The 15,956-nt window shown below is 46.3% G+C and overlaps 9 non-coding genes across 9 annotated transcripts; all 9 read right to left on the bottom strand.

Annotated features, from left to right (window-relative positions):
- Positions 1 to 2,589: 2,589 nt before the first annotated feature.
- TRNAN-GUU (transfer RNA asparagine (anticodon GUU)) lies at positions 2,590 to 2,663 on the bottom strand. Its single transcript has one exon. It is a non-coding gene; the product is annotated as a tRNA-Asn (tRNA).
- Positions 2,664 to 4,452: 1,789 nt separating this feature from the next.
- On the bottom strand, positions 4,453 to 4,524 carry TRNAW-CCA (transfer RNA tryptophan (anticodon CCA)). Its single transcript has one exon. It is a non-coding gene; the product is annotated as a tRNA-Trp (tRNA).
- A 313-nt stretch (positions 4,525 to 4,837) lies between these two features.
- TRNAN-GUU (transfer RNA asparagine (anticodon GUU)) lies at positions 4,838 to 4,911 on the bottom strand. The gene has a single exon. It is a non-coding gene; the product is annotated as a tRNA-Asn (tRNA).
- Positions 4,912 to 6,701: 1,790 nt separating this feature from the next.
- Positions 6,702 to 6,773, bottom strand: TRNAW-CCA (transfer RNA tryptophan (anticodon CCA)). The gene has a single exon. It is a non-coding gene; the product is annotated as a tRNA-Trp (tRNA).
- Positions 6,774 to 9,332: 2,559 nt separating this feature from the next.
- Positions 9,333 to 9,406, bottom strand: TRNAN-GUU (transfer RNA asparagine (anticodon GUU)). Its single transcript has one exon. It is a non-coding gene; the product is annotated as a tRNA-Asn (tRNA).
- Positions 9,407 to 11,578: 2,172 nt separating this feature from the next.
- Positions 11,579 to 11,652, bottom strand: TRNAN-GUU (transfer RNA asparagine (anticodon GUU)). Its single transcript has one exon. It is a non-coding gene; the product is annotated as a tRNA-Asn (tRNA).
- Positions 11,653 to 13,442: 1,790 nt separating this feature from the next.
- TRNAW-CCA (transfer RNA tryptophan (anticodon CCA)) lies at positions 13,443 to 13,514 on the bottom strand. The gene has a single exon. It is a non-coding gene; the product is annotated as a tRNA-Trp (tRNA).
- Positions 13,515 to 13,827: 313 nt separating this feature from the next.
- TRNAN-GUU (transfer RNA asparagine (anticodon GUU)) lies at positions 13,828 to 13,901 on the bottom strand. Its single transcript has one exon. It is a non-coding gene; the product is annotated as a tRNA-Asn (tRNA).
- Positions 13,902 to 15,691: 1,790 nt separating this feature from the next.
- Positions 15,692 to 15,763, bottom strand: TRNAW-CCA (transfer RNA tryptophan (anticodon CCA)). Its single transcript has one exon. It is a non-coding gene; the product is annotated as a tRNA-Trp (tRNA).
- Positions 15,764 to 15,956: the final 193 nt, after the last annotated feature.

Below are 15,956 nucleotides of genomic sequence, written 5' to 3' on the forward strand. Positions count from 1 at the left end.
AGGTTGAAATAACGAGATACTGTCTACATTATAGACAAGAGAGACAAGGTGTGTCTGATGACAGAATAAAGGTAGGAGACGTACATGCACCTGCAGAGCCTCATTGCTTCTTTAGGTAGACTGGCTAGGATAGCTTCCTTCTGTGCATCAGTACACGCTGCAGCCAAACCCTTCCCATGAAGTCTTGATGTTTATGAATTGAATGGCAAGTTTTGAAAAACTAAAGCAAGCGAGAAGAATTGCTTACAGTTTATTGGATTTTTTGGACGTCAGCAGACGAGACCTGCGAGAGGTAAACAGAAGTCCATAGTTGGTCATGCTGAATTTTTGAGCCAAAATGCACCGTCCCTGGGTGGGCTTGAACCACCAACCTTTCGGTTAACAGCCAAACGCGATAACCGATTGCGCCACAGAGACTCATGCAGTGCTTATACTGGGGCCTGATTGGTGTGCTGTTTGCTTATGCTTCCCAGGCAACCTGAAAATATTTCTAAAATAGCTCTATTTCCCACAGCAAATCAGGGTATCAAGCACTTCCCTACCTCCCCTAATCCACAAACACAGGGGATTTAGTAGAGGACAGAGCCCATCAACAGTGCACCAAATGTCCTCTGTGTAGGCATAACTTGCTATGAGGAGAAAGCCACAGTTGCGCACTTGTGTTAAAAGGGGACAGTAGGCTGAACCCAGAGAACACGGGAGAAATGACTCAGGTTTACTGAGTGGAACACTCTGTGTCTTTGTGCCAAAAACAGCAGCGTCTTTTCGGTTAACAGCCGAACGCGCTAACCAATTGTGCCACAGAGACTCACTGGCATGTGTGTTCTGCCTTTGGCCTGATTGCATTGCTATTTTTTTCTGATTGGCAGAAAACCTGAACTTTTTTCTGAAAAAGGCATGCCTCTCTTAGCACTGCAGTGCATTAGACTGCTCCCTTGCTTCCCTGAGTCCCCAAATACACAACCACCTTGGGCACAATAGAAGACACATTCCAGCAGATTTAGCAAGAGTGCACCAAGGTTTCTATATGTAGGTACCTTGCTGAGAAGCAAGACCTGCAGTTGCATTCTTCTGTTAAAAGAGGGCCGCAGAGTGCACCAAGAGAACTTGGGGGAAGTAGCTTATGTTAACTACTTGCCATGATCTTTATAGATCCCTCTGTTTGACTGGGTGAATTCTAATTTCTGGGGTAGAGTAAGCAATTTTTGGATCTAGATGCTGTGCGCAACAGGAATTCTATATACTGCACTGTACTGCTACTGAAAAGTTACCAATTTTACAGGATGTTCAGGTAAGCTTTGTTTCAGAAAACAACTTGCTAGAGGCCCTAGGACAGATTACTGGGACAAAGGAAGAGGGTTTGGGGATTAGCACATCTCCTATGAAATGTACAGTCACGCCCGAGACAACTCTGAGTGTCACCTCAAATTCTAAGAAATGCGAACTAAGGTCCTACGCCTTTTATTGCCAGTGGATCTTTGTGTTTCAGACAAATGTGCACGCCTCCCAGAGCCCCATGCAATGCACTTAGGGAAATGGGGGAAGGTGCTGTGCAACCCTCTCGCTGACAATGTCTCTCTTGTCTATAATGTATCTATGAGAGAGAGAGAAATAGGCAATGCGAGAGTGAAAAAGTAAAATGGAAATGTGTCTACTGAGACCAGTATAAGGGGAAATCCTCACAATCCAGGACCGACAGTTGATTGGGAGGGCGCTTACAGTTTTCTGACACCAGACCGGTACCTGAACTCACAAACCCAAACTACAAAGTGATGGGCATTGCCACTAGACTGCCGACCCCCTTTCGGGGCCCCAGCATATATCCTTTAGTCACACCTAGAGTTCCCAGGACAGTGCAGCATTCAGCGATTACACGAAAATATTGACAGCGCTAGGAGGCCATGCAAATGGCAGAGGTATGCTTTACAAAGCCCACGTAGCGTGCACAAAACAGCACATCAGTCAGGCCCACTTGAAGAGATGGTAAAGAGGAAATACTTCTGCTGCATCCAGTAAAACATAGAGATTGGCCTGCTTTAAAGGTTGACCATGTCCTTCATGGGTGTCTGTCAATATGATACTTCCCTGCTGCAAAGCTTACATTCGAAACGCCAGAACAACTAGGCCCAGAGCACAAAGATGCAGTCAGGTTGAAATAACGAGATACTGAAGAGCAATTTTGTATTTCAGAGTGGGAAAAGCAAATATGCGCCCGACGTGATTTGAACACGCAACCTTCTGATCTGGAGTCAGACGCGTTACCATTGCGCCACGAGGTCCTTGTGGTCCACCTGGTGTGTCTGATGACAGAATAAAGGTAGGAGACGTACATGCACCTGCAGAGCCTTATTGCTTCTTTAAGTAGACTGGCTAGGATAGCTTCCTTCTGTGCATCAGTACACGCTGCAGCCAAACCCTTCCCTTGAAGTCTTGATGTTTATGAATTGAATGGCAAGTTTTGAAAAACTAAAGCAAGCGAGAAGAATTGCTTGCAGTTTATTGGATTTTTTGGACGTCAGCAGACGAGACCTGCGAGAGGTAAACAGAAGTCCATAGTTGGTCACGCTGAATTTTTGAGCCAAAATGCACCGTCCCTGGGTGGGCTTGAACCACCAACCTTTCGGTTAACAGCCGAACGCGCTAACCGATTGCGCCACAGAGACTCATGCAGTTCTTACACAGGGGCCTGATTGGTGTGCTGTTTGCTTATGCTTCCCAGGCAACCTGAAAATATTTCTAAAATAGCTCTTTTTCCCACAGCAAATCAGGGTATCAAGCACTTCCCTACCTCCCCTAATCCACAAACACAGGGGATTTAGTAGAGGACAGAGCCCATCAACAGTGCACCAAATGTCCTCTGTGTAGGCATAACTTGCTATGAGGAGAAAGCCACAGTTGCGCACTTGTGTTAAAAGGGGACAGTAGGCTGAACCCAGAGAACACGGGAGAAATGACTCAGGTTTACTGAGTGGAACACTCTGTGTCTTTGTGCCAAAAACAGCAGCGTCTTTTCGGTTAACAGCCAAACGCGCTAACCAATTGTGCCACAGAGACTCACTGGCATGTGTGTTCTGCCTTTGGCCTGATTGCATTGCTATTTTTTCTGATTGGCAGAAAACCTGAACTTTTTTCTGAAAAAGGCATGCCTCTCTTAGCACTGCAGTGCATTAGACTGCTCCCTTGCTTCCCTGAGTCCCCAAATACACAACCACCTTGGGCACAATAGAAGACACATTCCAGCAGATTTAGCAAGAGTGCACCAAGGTTTCTAAATGTAGGTACCTTGCTGAGAAGCAAGACCTGAAGTTGCATTCTTATGTTAAAAGAGGGCAGCAGAGTGCACCAAGAGAACTTGGGGGAAGTAGCTTATGTTAACTACTTGCCATGCTCTTTATAGATCCCTCTGTTTGACTGGGTGAATTCTAATTTCTGGGGTAGAGTAAACAATTTTTGGATCTAGATGCTGTGCGCAACAGGAATGCTATATACTGCACTGTACTGCTACTGAAAAGTTACCAATTTTACAGGATGTTCAGGTAAGCTTTGTTTCAGAAAACAACTTGCTAGAGGCCCTAGGACAGATTACTGGGACAAAGGAAGAGGGTTTGGGGATTAGCACATCTCCTATGAAATGTACAGTCACGCCCGAGACAACTCTGAGTGCCTCCTCAAATTCTAAGAAATGCGAACTGGGGTCCTACGCCTTTTATTGCCAGTGGATCTTTGTGTTTCAGATAAATGTGCACGCCTTCCAGAGCCCCATGCAATGCACTTAGGGAAATGGGGGAAGGTGCTGTGCAACCCTCTCGCTGACAATGTCTCTCTTGTCTATAATGTATCTATGAGAGAGAGAGAAAGAGGCAATGCGAGAGTGAAAAAGTAAAATGGAAATGTGTCTACTGAGACCAGTATAAGGGGAAATCCTCACAATCCAGGACCGACAGTTTATTGGGAGGGCGCTTACAGGTTTCTGACACCAGACCGGTACCTGAGCTCACAAACCCAAACTGCAAAGTGATGCCCATTGCCACTAGACTGCCGACCCCCTTTCGGGGCACCAGCATATATCCTTTAGTCACACCTAGAGTTCCCAGGACAGTGCAGCATTCAGCGATTACACGAAAATATTGACAGCGCTAGGAGGCCATGCAAATGGCAGAGTTATGCTTTACAAAGCCCACGTAGCGTGCACAAAACAGCACATCAGTCAGGCCCACTTGAAGAGATGGTAAAGAGGAAATACTTCTGCTGCATCCAGTAAAACATAGAGATTGGCCTGCTTTAAAGGTTGACCATGTCCTTCATGGGTGTCTGTCAATATGATACTTCCCTGCTGCAAAGCTTACATTCGAAACGCCAGAACAACTAGGCCCAGAGCACAAAGATGCAGTCAGGTTGAAATAACGAGATACTGAAGAGCAATTTTATATTTCAGAGTGGGAAAAGCAAATATGACCCCGACGTGATTTCAACACGCAACCTTCTGATCTGGAGTCAGACGCGCTACCATTGCGCCACGAGGTCCTTGTGGCAGTCCACCTGGTGTGTCTGATGACAGAATAAAGGTAGGAGACGTACATGCACCTGCAGAGCCTCATTGCTTCTTTAAGTAGACTGGCTAGGATAGCTTCCTTCTGTGCATCAGTACACGCTGCAGCCAAACCCTTCCCATGAAGTCTTGATGTTTATGAATTGAATGGCAAGTTTTGAAAAACTAAAGCAAGCGAGCAGAATTGCTTGCAGTTTATTGGATTTTTTGGACGTCAGCAGACGAGACCTGCGAGAGGTAAACAGAAGTCCATAGTTGGTCACGCTGAATTTTTGAGCCAAAATGCACCATCCCTGGGTGGGCTTGAACCACCAACCTTTCGGTTAACAGCCGAACGCGCTAACCGATTGCGCCACAGAGACTCATGCAGTTCTTACACAGGGGCCTGATTGGTGTGCTGTTTGCTTATGCTTCCCAGGCAACCTGAAAATATTTCTAAAATAGCTCTTTTTCCCACAGCAAATCAGGGTATCAAGCACTTCCCTACCTCCCCTAATCCACAAACACAGGGGATTTAGTAGAGGACAGAGCCCATCAACAGTGCACCAAATGTCCTCTGTGTAGGCATAACTTGCTATGAGGAGAAAGCCACAGTTGCGCACTTGTGTTAAAAGGGGACAGTAGGCTGAACCCAGAGAACACGGGAGAAATGACTCAGGTTTACTGAGTGGAACACTCTGTGTCTTTGTGCCAAAAACAGCAGCGTCTTTTCGGTTAACAGCCAAACGCGCTAACCAATTGTGCCACAGAGACTCACTGGCATGTGTGTTCTGCCTTTGGCCTGATTGCATTGCTATTTTTTTCTGATTGGCAGAAAACCTGAACTTTTTTCTGAAAAAGGCATGCCTCTCTTAGCACTGCAGTGCATTAGACTGCTCCCTTGCTTCCCTGAGTCCCCAAATACACAACCACCTTGGGCACAATAGAAGACACATTCCAGCAGATTTAGCAAGAGTGCACCAAGGTTTCTATATGTAGGTACCTTGCTGAGAAGCAAGACCTGCAGTTGCATTCTTCTGTTAAAAGAGGGCAGCAGAGTGCACCAAGAGAACTTGGGGGAAGTAGCTTATGTTAACTACTTGCCATGCTCTTTATAGATCCCTCTGTTTGACTGGGTGAATTCTAATTTCTGGGGTAGAGTAAGCAATTTTTGGATCTAGATGCTGTGCGCAACAGGAATGCTATATACTGCACTGTACTGCTACTGAAAAGTTACCAATTTTACAGGATGTTCAGGTAAGCTTTGTTTCAGAAAACAACTTGCTAGAGGCCCTAGGACAGATTACTGGGACAAAGGAAGAGGGTTTGGGGATTAGCACATCTCCTATGAAATGTACAGTCACGCCCGAGACAACTCTGAGTGCCTCCTCAAATTCTAAGAAATGCGAACTGGGGTCCTACGCCTTTTATTGCCAGTGGATCTTTGTGTTTCAGATAAATGTGCACGCCTCCCAGAGCCCCATGCAATGCACTTAGGGAAATGGGGGAAGGTGCAGTGCAACCCTCTCGCTGACAATGTCTCTCTTGTCTATAATGTATCTATGAGAGAGAGAGAAAGAGGCAATGCGAGAGTGAAAAATTAAAATGGAAATGTGTCTACTGAGACCAGTATAAGGGGAAATCCTCACAATCCAGGACCGACAGTTGATTGGGAGGGCGCTTACAGGTTTCTGACACCAGACCGGTACCTGAGCTCACAAACCCAAACTGCAAAGTGATGCCCATTGCCACTAGGCTGCCGACCCCCTTTCGGGGCCCCAGCATATATCCTTTAGTCACACCTAGAGTTCCCAGGACAGTGCAGCATTCAGCGATTACACGAAAATATTGACAGCGCTAGGAGGCCATGCAAATGGCAGAGGTATGCTTTACAAAGCCCACGTAGCGTGCCCAAAACAGCACATCAGTCAGGCCCACTTGAAGAGATGGTAAAGAGGAAATACTTATGCTGCATCCAGTAAAACATAGAGATTGGCCTGCTTTAAAGGTTGACCATGTCCTTCATGGGTGTCTGTCAATATGATACTTCCCTGCTGCAAAGCTTACATTCGAAACGCCAGAACAACTAGGCCCAGAGCACAAAGATGCAGTCAGGTTGAAATAACGAGATACTGAAGAGCAATTTTATATTTCAGAGTGGGAAAAGCAAATATGACCCCGACGTGATTTCAACACGCAACCTTCTGATCTGGAGTCAGACGCGCTACCATTGCGCCACAAGGTCCTTGTGACAGTCCACCTGGTGTGTCTGATGACAGAATAAAGGTAGGAGACGTACATGCACCTGCAGAGCCTCATTGCTTCTTTAAGTAGACTGGCTAGGATAGCTTCCTTCTGTGCATCAGTACACGCTGCAGCCAAACCCTTCCCATGAAGTCTTGATGTTTATGAATTGAATGGCAAGTTTTGAAAAACTAAAGCAAGCGAGAAGAATTGCTTGCAGTTTATTGGATTTTTTGGACGTCAGCAGACGAGACCTGCGAGAGGTAAACAGAAGTCCATAGTGGGTCACGCTGAATTTTTGAGCCAAAATGCACCATCCCTGGGTGGGCTTGAACCATCAACCTTTCGGTTAACAGCCGAACGCGGTAACCGATTGCGCCACAGAGACTCATGCAGTTCTTACACAGGGGCCTGATTGGTGTGCTGTTTGCTTATGCTTCCCAGGCAACCTGAAAATATTTCTAAAATAGCTCTTTTTCCCACAGCAAATCAGGGTATCAAGCACTTCCCTACCTCCCCTAATCCACAAACACAGGGGATTTAGTAGAGGACAGAGCCCATCAACAGTGCACCAAATGTCCTCTGTGTAGGCATAACTTGCTATGAGGAGAAAGCCACAGTTGCGCACTTGTGTTAAAAGGGGACAGTAGGCTGAACCCAGAGAACAAGGGAGAAATGACTCGGGTTTACTGAGTGGAACACTCTGTGTCTTTGTGCCAAAAACAGCAGCGTCTTTTCGGTTAACAGCCGAACGGGCTAACCAATTGCGCCACAGAGACTCACTGGCATGTGTGTTCTGCCTTTGGCCTGATTGCATTGCTATTTTTTTCTGATTGGCAGAAAACCTGAACTTTTTTCTGAAAAAGGCATGCCTCTCTTAGCACTGCAGTGCATTAGACTGCTCCCTTGCTTCCCTGAGTCCCCAAATACACAACCACCCTGGGCACAATAGAAGACACATTCCAGCAGATTTAGCAAGAGTGCACCAAGGATTCTATATGTAGGTACCTTGCTGAGAAGCAAGACCTGCAGTTGCATTCTTCTGTTAAAAGAGGGCAGCAGAGTGCACCAAGAGAACTTGGGGGAAGTAGCTTATGTTAACTACTTGCCATGCTCTTTATAGATCCCTCTGTTTGACTGGGTGAATTCTAATTTCTGGGGTAGAGTAAGCAATTTTTGGATCTAGATGCTGTGCGCAACAGGAATGCTATATACTGCACTGTACTGCTACTGAAAAGTTACCAATTTTACAGGATGTTCAGGTAAGCTTTGTTTCAGAAAACAACTTGCTAGAGGCACTAAGACAGATTACTGGGACAAAGGAAGAGTGTTTGGGGATTAGCACATCTCCTATGAAAGGTACAGTCACGCCCGAGACAACTCTGAGTGTCACCTCAAATTCTAAGAAATGCAAACTAGGGACCTACGCTTTTTATTGCCAGTGGATCTTTGTGTTTCAGACAAATGTGCACGCCTCCCAGAGCCCCTTGCAATGCACTTAGGGAAATGGGGGAAGGTGCTGTGAAGCCCTCTCGCTGACAATGTCTCTCTTGTCTATAATGTAACTATGAGAGAGAGAGAAATAGGCAATGCGAGAGTGAAAAAGTAAAATGGAAATGTGTCTACTGAGACCAGTATAAGGGGAAATCCTCACAATCCAGCACCGACAGTTGATTGGGAGGGCGCTTACAGGTTTCCGACACCAGACCGGTACCTGAACTCACAAACCCAAACTGCAAAGTGATGGGCATTGCCACTAGACTGCCGACCCCCTTTCGGGGCCCCCGCATAGATCCTTTAGTCACACCTAGAGTTCCCAGGACAGTGCAGCATTCAGCGATTACACGAAAATATTGACAGCGCTCGGAGGCCATGCAAATGGCAGAGGTATGCTTTACAAAGCCCACGTAGCGTGCACAAAACAGCACATCAGTCAGGCCCACTTGAAGAGATGGTAAAGAGGAAATACTTCTGCTGCATCCAGTAAAACATAGAGATTGGCCTGCTTTAAAGGTTGACCATGTCCTTCATGGGTGTCTGTCAATATGATACTTCCCTGCTGCAAAGCTTACATTCGAAACGCCAGAACAACTAGGCCCAGAGCACAAAGATGCAGTCAGGTTGAAATAACGAGATACTGAAGAGCAATTTTGTATTTCAGAGTGGGAAAAGCAAATATGCGCCCGACGTGATTTGAACACGCAACCTTCTGATCTGGAGTCAGACGCGTTACCATTGCGCCACGAGGTCCTTGTGGTCCACCTGGTGTGTCTGATGACAGAATAAAGGTAGGAGACGTACATGCACCTGCAGAGCCTCATTGCTTCTTTAAGTAGACTGGCTAGGATAGCTTCCTTCTGTGCATCAGTACACGCTGCAGCCAAACCCTTCCCATGAAGTCTTGATGTTTATGAATTGAATGGCAAGTTTTGAAAAACTAAAGCAAGCGAGAAGAATTGCTTGCAGTTTATTGGATTTTTTGGACGTCAGCAGACGAGACCTGCGAGAGGTAAACAGAAGTCCATAGTTGGTCACGCTGAATTTTTGAGCCAAAATGCACCATCCCTGGGTGGGCTTGAACCACCAACCTTTCGGTTAACAGCCGAACGCGCTAACCGATTGCGCCACAGAGACTCATGCAGTTCTTACACAGGGGCCTGATTGGTGTGCTGTTTGCTTATGCTTCCCAGGCAACCTGAAAATATTTCTAAAATAGCTCTTTTTCCCACAGCAAATCAGGGTATCAAGCACTTCCCTACCTCCCCTAATCCACAAACACAGGGGATTTAGTAGAGGACAGAGCCCATCAACAGTGCACCAAATGTCCTCTGTGTAGGCATAACTTGCTATGAGGAGAAAGCCACAGTTGCGCACTTGTGTTAAAAGGGGACAGTAGGCTGAACCCAGAGAACACGGGAGAAATGACTCAGGTTTACTGAGTGGAACACTCTGTGTCTTTGTGCCAAAAACAGCAGCGTCTTTTCGGTTAACAGCCAAACGCGCTAACGAATTGTGCCACAGAGACTCACTGGCATGTGTGTTCTGCCTTTGGCCTGATTGCATTGCTATTTTTTTCTGATTGGCAGAAAACCTGAACTTTTTTCTGAAAAAGGCATGCCTCTCTTAGCACTGCAGTGCATTAGACTGCTCCCTTGCTTCCCTGAGTCCCCAAATACACAACCACCTTGGGCACAATAGAAGACACATTCCAGCAGATTTAGCAAGAGTGCACCAAGGTTTCTATATGTAGGTACCTTGCTGAGAAGCAAGACCTGCAGTTGCATTCTTCTGTTAAAAGAGGGCCGCAGAGTGCACCAAGAGAACTTGGGGGAAGTAGCTTATGTTAACTACTTGCCATGATCTTTATAGATCCCTCTGTTTGACTGGGTGAATTCTAATTTCTGGGGTAGAGTAAGCAATTTTTGGATCTATATGCTGTGCGCAACAGGAATTCTATATACTGCACTGTACTGCTACTGAAAAGTTACCAATTTTACAGGATGTTCAGGTAAGCTTTGTTTCAGAAAACAACTTGCTAGAGGCCCTAGGACAGATTACTGGGACAAAGGAAGAGGGTTTGGGGATTAGCACATCTCCTATGAAATGTACAGTCACGCCCGAGACAACTCTGAGTGTCACCTCAAATTCTAAGAAATGCGAACTAAGGTCCTACGCCTTTTATTGCCAGTGGATCTTTGTGTTTCAGACAAATGTGCACGCCTCCCAGAGCCCCATGCAATGCACTTAGGGAAATGGGGGAAGGTGCTGTGCAACCCTCTCGCTGACAATGTCTCTCTTGTCTATAATGTATCTATGAGAGAGAGAGAAAGAGGCAATGCGAGAGTGAAAAAGTAAAATGGAAATGTGTCTACTGAGACCAGTATAAGGGGAAATCCTCACAATCCAGGACCGACAGTTGATTGGGAGGGCGCTTACAGTTTTCTGACACCAGACCGGTACCTGAACTCACAAACCCAAACTACAAAGTGATGGGCATTGCCACTAGACTGCCGACCCCCTTTCGGGGCCCCAGCATATATCCTTTAGTCACACCTAGAGTTCCCAGGACAGTGCAGCATTCAGCGATTACACGAAAATATTGACAGCGCTAGGAGGCCATGCAAATGGCAGAGGTATGCTTTACAAAGCCCACGTAGCGTGCACAAAACAGCACATCAGTCAGGCCCACTTGAAGAGATGGTAAAGAGGAAATACTTCTGCTGCATCCAGTAAAACATAGAGATTGGCCTGCTTTAAAGGTTGACCATGTCCTTCATGGGTGTCTGTCAATATGATACTTCCCTGCTGCAAAGCTTACATTCGAAACGCCAGAACAACTAGGCCCAGAGCACAAAGATGCAGTCAGGTTGAAATAACGAGATACTGAAGAGCAATTTTGTATTTCAGAGTGGGAAAAGCAAATATGCGCCCGACGTGATTTGAACACGCAACCTTCTGATCTGGAGTCAGACGCGTTACCATTGCGCCACAAGGTCCTTGTGGTCCACCTGGTGTGTCTGATGACAAAATAAAGGTAGGAGACGTACATGCACCTGCAGAGCCTCATTGCTTCTTTAAGTAGACTGGCTAGGATAGCTTCCTTCTGTGCATCAGTACACGCTGCAGCCAAACCCTTCCCATGAAGTCTTGATGTTTATGAATTGAATGGCAAGTTTTGAAAAACTAAAGCAAGCGAGAAGAATTGCTTGCAGTTTATTGGATTTTTTGGACGTCAGCAGACGAGACCTGCGAGAGGTAAACAGAAGTCCATAGTTGGTCACGCTGAATTTTTGAGCCAAAATGCACCGTCCCTGGGTGGGCTTGAACCACCAACCTTTCGGTTAACAGCCGAACGCGCTAACCGATTGCGCCACAGAGACTCATGCAGTTCTTACACAGGGGCCTGATTGGTGTGCTGTTTGCTTATGCTTCCCAGGCAACCTGAAAATATTTCTAAAATAGCTCTTTTTCCCACAGCAAATCAGGGTATCAAGCACTTCCCTACCTCCCCTAATCCACAAACACAGGGGATTTAGTAGAGGACAGAGCCCATCAACAGTGCACCAAATGTCCTCTGTGTAGGCATAACTTGCTATGAGGAGAAAGCCACAGTTGCGCACTTGTGTTAAAAGGGGACAGTAGGCTGAACCCAGAGAACACGGGAGAAATGACTCAGGTTTACTGAGTGGAACACTCTGTGTCTTTGTGCCAAAAACAGCAGCGTCTTTTCGGTTAACAGCCAAACGCGCTAACCAATTGTGCCACAGAGACTCACTGGCATGTGTGTTCTGCCTTTGGCCTGATTGCATTGCTATTTTTTTCTGATTGGCAGAAAACCTAAACTTTTTTCTGAAAAAGGCATGCCTCTCTTAGCACTGCAGTGCATTAGACTGCTCCATTGCTTCCCTGAGTCCCCAAATACACAACCACCTTGGGCACAATAGAAGACACATTCCAGCAGATTTAGCAAGAGTGCACCAAGGTTTCTATATGTAGGTACCTTGCTGAGAAGCAAGACCTGCAGTTGCATTCTTCTGTTAAAAGAGGGCAGCAGAGTGCACCAAGAGAACTTGGGGGAAGTAGCTTATGTTAACTACTTGCCATGCTCTTTATAGATCCCTCTGTTTGACTGGGTGAATTCTAATTTCTGGGGTAGAGTAAGCAATTTTTGGATCTAGATGCTGTGCGCAACAGGAATGCTATATACTGCACTGTACTGCTACTGAAAAGTTACCAATTTTACAGGATGTTCAGGTAAGCTTTGTTTCAGAAAACAACTTGCTAGAGGCCCTAGGACAGATTACTGGGACAAAGGAAGAGGGTTTGGGGATTAGCACATCTCCTATGAAATGTACAGTCACGCCCGAGACAACTCTGAGTGCCTCCTCAAATTCTAAGAAATGCGAACTGGGGTCCTACGCCTTTTATTGCCAGTGGATCTTTGTGTTTCAGATAAATGTGCACGCCTCCCAGAGCCCCATGCAATGCACTTAGGGAAATGGGGGAAGGTGCTGTGCAACCCTCTCGCTGACAATGTCTCTCTTGTCTATAATGTATCTATGAGAGAGAGAGAAAGAGGCAATGCGAGAGTGAAAAAGTAAAATGGAAATGTGTCTACTGAGACCAGTATAAGGGGAAATCCTCACAATCCAGGACCGACAGTTTATTGGGAGGGCGCTTACAGGTTTCTGACACCAGACCGGTACCTGAGCTCACAAACCCAAACTGCAAAGTGATGCCCATTGCCACTAGACTGCCGACCCCCTTTCGGGGCACCAGCATATATCCTTTAGTCACACCTAGAGTTCCCAGGACAGTGCAGCATTCAGCGATTACACGAAAATATTGACAGCGCTAGGAGGCCATGCAAATGGCAGAGTTATGCTTTACAAAGCCCACGTAGCGTGCACAAAACAGCACATCAGTCAGGCCCACTTGAAGAGATGGTAAAGAGGAAATACTTCTGCTGCATCCAGTAAAACATAGAGATTGGCCTGCTTTAAAGGTTGACCATGTCCTTCATGGGTGTCTGTCAATATGATACTTCCCTGCTGCAAAGCTTACATTCGAAACGCCAGAACAACTAGGCCCAGAGCACAAAGATGCAGTCAGGTTGAAATAACGAGATACTGAAGAGCAATTTTATATTTCAGAGTGGGAAAAGCAAATATGACCCCGACGTGATTTCAACACGCAACCTTCTGATCTGGAGTCAGACGCGCTACCATTGCGCCACGAGGTCCTTGTGGCAGTCCACCTGGTGTGTCTGATGACAGAATAAAGGTAGGAGACGTACATGCACCTGCAGAGCCTCATTGCTTCTTTAAGTAGACTGGCTAGGATAGCTTCCTTCTGTGCATCAGTACACGCTGCAGCCAAACCCTTCCCATGAAGTCTTGATGTTTATGAATTGAATGGCAAGTTTTGAAAAACTAAAGCAAGCGAGCAGAATTGCTTGCAGTTTATTGGATTTTTTGGACGTCAGCAGACGAGACCTGCGAGAGGTAAACAGAAGTCCATAGTTGGTCACGCTGAATTTTTGAGCCAAAATGCACCATCCCTGGGTGGGCTTGAACCACCAACCTTTCGGTTAACAGCCGAACGCGCTAACCGATTGCGCCACAGAGACTCATGCAGTTCTTACACAGGGGCCTGATTGGTGTGCTGTTTGCTTATGCTTCCCAGGCAACCTGAAAATATTTCTAAAATAGCTCTTTTTCCCACAGCAAATCAGGGTATCAAGCACTTCCCTACCTCCCCTAATCCACAAACACAGGGGATTTAGTAGAGGACAGAGCCCATCAACAGTGCACCAAATGTCCTCTGTGTAGGCATAACTTGCTATGAGGAGAAAGCCACAGTTGCGCACTTGTGTTAAAAGGGGACAGTAGGCTGAACCCAGAGAACACGGGAGAAATGACTCAGGTTTACTGAGTGGAACACTCTGTGTCTTTGTGCCAAAAACAGCAGCGTCTTTTCGGTTAACAGCCAAACGCGCTAACCAATTGTGCCACAGAGACTCACTGGCATGTGTGTTCTGCCTTTGGCCTGATTGCATTGCTATTTTTTTCTGATTGGCAGAAAACCTGAACTTTTTTCTGAAAAAGGCATGCCTCTCTTAGCACTGCAGTGCATTAGACTGCTCCCTTGCTTCCCTGAGTCCCCAAATACACAACCACCTTGGGCACAATAGAAGACACATTCCAGCAGATTTAGCAAGAGTGCACCAAGGTTTCTATATGTAGGTACCTTGCTGAGAAGCAAGACCTGCAGTTGCATTCTTCTGTTAAAAGAGGGCAGCAGAGTGCACCAAGAGAACTTGGGGGAAGTAGCTTATGTTAACTACTTGCCATGCTCTTTATAGATCCCTCTGTTTGACTGGGTGAATTCTAATTTCTGGGGTAGAGTAAGCAATTTTTGGATCTAGATGCTGTGCGCAACAGGAATGCTATATACTGCACTGTACTGCTACTGAAAAGTTACCAATTTTACAGGATGTTCAGGTAAGCTTTGTTTCAGAAAACAACTTGCTAGAGGCCCTAGGACAGATTACTGGGACAAAGGAAGAGGGTTTGGGGATTAGCACATCTCCTATGAAATGTACAGTCACGCCCGAGACAACTCTGAGTGCCTCCTCAAATTCTAAGAAATGCGAACTGGGGTCCTACGCCTTTTATTGCCAGTGGATCTTTGTGTTTCAGATAAATGTGCACGCCTCCCAGAGCCCCATGCAATGCACTTAGGGAAATGGGGGAAGGTGCAGTGCAACCCTCTCGCTGACAATGTCTCTCTTGTCTATAATGTATCTATGAGAGAGAGAGAAAGAGGCAATGCGAGAGTGAAAAATTAAAATGGAAATGTGTCTACTGAGACCAGTATAAGGGGAAATCCTCACAATCCAGGACCGACAGTTGATTGGGAGGGCGCTTACAGGTTTCTGACACCAGACCGGTACCTGAGCTCACAAACCCAAACTGCAAAGTGATGCCCATTGCCACTAGGCTGCCGACCCCCTTTCGGGGCCCCAGCATATATCCTTTAGTCACACCTAGAGTTCCCAGGACAGTGCAGCATTCAGCGATTACACGAAAATATTGACAGCGCTAGGAGGCCATGCAAATGGCAGAGGTATGCTTTACAAAGCCCACGTAGCGTGCACAAAACAGCACATCAGTCAGGCCCACTTGAAGAGATGGTAAAGAGGAAATACTTCTGCTGCATCCAGTAAAACATAGAGATTGGCCTGCTTTAAAGGTTGACCATGTCCTTCATGGGTGTCTGTCAATATGATACTTCCCTGCTGCAAAGCTTACATTCGAAACGCCAGAACAACTAGGCCCAGAGCACAAAGATGCAGTCAGGTTGAAATAACGAGATACTGAAGAGCAATTTTATATTTCAGAGTGGGAAAAGCAAATATGACCCCGACGTGATTTCAACACGCAACCTTCTGATCTGGAGTCAGACGCGCTACCATTGCGCCACAAGGTCCTTGTGACAGTCCACCTGGTGTGTCTGATGACAGAATAAAGGTAGGAGACGTACATGCACCTGCAGAGCCTCATTGCTTCTTTAAGTAGACTGGCTAGGATAGCTTCCTTCTGTGCATCAGTACACGCTGCAGCCAAACCCTTCCCATGAAGTCTTGATGTTTATGAATTGAATGGCAAGTTTTGAAAAACTA

The sequence above is a fragment of the Ambystoma mexicanum genome, chromosome 11 (assembly GCF_040938575.1).
Source record: "Ambystoma mexicanum isolate Mex_15411 chromosome 11, UKY_AmexF1_1, whole genome shotgun sequence".
NCBI classification, from domain to species: Eukaryota; Metazoa; Chordata; class Amphibia; order Caudata; family Ambystomatidae; genus Ambystoma; species Ambystoma mexicanum.